The sequence below is a fragment of the Cyprinodon variegatus genome, unplaced genomic scaffold, assembly GCF_000732505.1.
Source record: "Cyprinodon variegatus isolate N-32 unplaced genomic scaffold, C_variegatus-1.0 Scaffold2336, whole genome shotgun sequence".
Taxonomy (NCBI): Eukaryota; Metazoa; Chordata; class Actinopteri; order Cyprinodontiformes; family Cyprinodontidae; genus Cyprinodon; species Cyprinodon variegatus.
This window is the reverse complement of record NW_015152789.1, coordinates 191-2,720: the sequence shown is the minus strand read 5'-3', so window position 1 is coordinate 2,720 and position 2,530 is coordinate 191. Positions and strand designations below refer to the sequence as shown.

Below are 2,530 nucleotides of genomic sequence, written 5' to 3'. Positions count from 1 at the left end.
TTTACCTGAAACAGAAACAAAGGGAAAACTACAGATTACCGGGAAGACTTTAACTATCAGCCTATAGCAGGAGCTGCTGATCTGAGATAAGTTTAAAAATAAATCAGAAAATGCATTCGTTTATAAGAGCAAACAGAATTAGCCTTGTGATGTACAGTAAATCCATACTTTCTTTAAAAACCCCAAAGCTGTTGCTGCTACTCACCAAATACCTCTGACTGAAGCTGTCCAGCAGTTTATCCACTTCTGAGGTTTAAGAGGAAAATTTCGTCCTTTTTTGACCGAACTTTATTTAAACTTCACTATTCCGTCTTTCTACCATTAGGTTAGTTTAAAAATCCCGCCAAAATGGGCAGTGACACGCACTAAAAACGTGTGAGCGGGAAATGTCAGCTGTTGCATCACCGCCGCCATATTGGGGAAGTTCTCTTATAGCAAGCCATATTATCATAAAATCAACGTGTTCTGACTATTAGTAATTACTTTTGAGATGTCAAAGAAAAAGTTTTGAATAGGAAAAACTAAATTCTGACAATTCTGAAATTCAACATATGTGAAAATATGTTATGACTCGTGATAGTAACAATTCAAGATATCTTCAATCACATTATGGAGAGTCGAAATGTATTTTGAGATATCTCAAATGATGTCATGTGATTAGTCACGTATCCGTAATTACAATCAAGATATCATTCTGTTTTTAATATTGTTTTTTGTTTCTGCTTTTTTATTTATTTATTTTTTCCTACTTGCTTTGATTCTGTTCTATTTTCCTACATTTTAATCATGTAAAGCACTTTGCATTGTCTTTGTACTGAAGTGTGCTATACAAATAAATTTGCCTTGCCTTGCCTTGCCTCAAAGGTAATTCTGACTAATCAGAATTACATTTCAGATATCCGAATTACGAAATAGTGCCCTAGTGCTGTCACTGAGCTCTCCAAACAGTTGCCTGCAGAATTTTGGGCGCTGGCTCTTCTTGACAACGCAGACATCCCAAAGAAATTCCCAGAAGTTCCAGGAGTCTCCCGGGTATAGATAGTTGCCCACGAGTCGGATAAATTATCCCGGATTTTAGACTATGCGAGGTGGTGTTTTTTTATGCGAGTGAGAGAGCGCTGGCAGTAGAATAATTCATGCACCGTGTGCAGATTAGAACTACTTTGACAACAAGGTGTGGGGATGAAGTTGCTTTTGAAACCTGTACATATCTGTCCAAAGCGATGCTCTGTTCAACAAGTGTTCCAGGCGACTGGTTGTTAGAGAGCTCATTGACAACAACAAATCACATAGTATTGATGTGCCGAGTGTCGGGAGCATCTGTAGCGTTAGCGTGTCTAATGACCGATGAAGTTTTACCTGATCGATATAAAACTGAAAAAAATCTTTTTATGGTGAACAAAGTAACTGCAAGACCATGATATGAAGGGGAAGAACTGAGTAGATCTTTGGCTAGCTGTGCTCACTAGCTAACAGGTTAGCCGCAGTCAGTTAGCCATATTAAGCTACGCTACTTTTAAATTTGTGTCAAGTAAATTTCTACAAGTAGAATAACTGTTTTATTTGTCTAAACCCTCTACGAAAGTCATTTTTAAGATGTCCCATTTATCCTCCCCTGTCCACAGATCTTAATATAAAGAATAAAAATAAGCAAAGACTTTTTTGTCACCAAGGTAAATGACACAGTTCAGTCTTAATATACAGTACTTTCCTTTAAGACTGACAATGATTGTTTTCTACTTTCAGCTACTTTAGATCGCCAATGAAATGTAAAATAATAGCAAATATAGGTAATAATATGTTCAGAATCCAAAAGAGGTTTGATCATTAAGAAATGCAATACAGTTTGTCCAAGTGGAGCTGCCATATATTGACATCATAAGAAGGGGCAGGGCCCCAAGCAGATCTGGTACCTACACCGGAAGTGATTATTTTAGGGACCGGGAACTAATTCCAAACAAAACACTGCTGATAAATAAAAATAAAAATATCCTTTGTCTTATGACAGACAAATTCTGCTACTAGATTAAATAAATGAGGCACACCCATTTTTATTTTAAGTCATTTTTCTATTTTAATTACACAGACTCAAAAAACCATACAAACATTAAAGACAAAATTATAAATCAGAACTATAAAATCTATAATAAAAAAAATAAAAGTAATTTAAAATAATGTCTAAAATCAACATCTCACACAGTGAGAAAGCAATGGGATGAGTTTTTAAGAGCGATTTAAAATCAGACAAAGAGGTAAACAATTTTGCAATGGAAGGTCGTTCCACATCTTTGGAGCTGCCACAGATAAAGCACGATCGCCCCTAAGCATCCGTTTAGTTTTTGGCACCTGAAGAAGCAGCTGATCGGCTGACCTGAGTGAACGGGAGATTGCATGAAGGTGCAGCAACTCAGAGATATAAGATAGAGCAAAACCATAGATAGACTTAAAAACAAATAAAAGAACTTTAAAATGAATCCTTAAATATACAGGGAGCCAGTGTAATGAGGTCAAAATTGGGGTAATGTGCTCA

At 36.2% G+C, this 2,530-nt stretch overlaps 1 long non-coding RNA gene across 1 annotated transcript in view; it reads right to left on the bottom strand.

Moving 5' to 3' along the window:
* LOC107080797 overlaps positions 1-338 on the bottom strand; it is a 3,071-nt gene extending 2,733 nt beyond the window's left edge. The window contains exon 1 of the long non-coding RNA XR_001480985.1: positions 206-338. This is a non-coding gene — a long non-coding RNA (uncharacterized LOC107080797). The remainder of the gene's footprint in view (positions 1-205) is intronic.
* Positions 339-2,530: the final 2,192 nt, after the last annotated feature.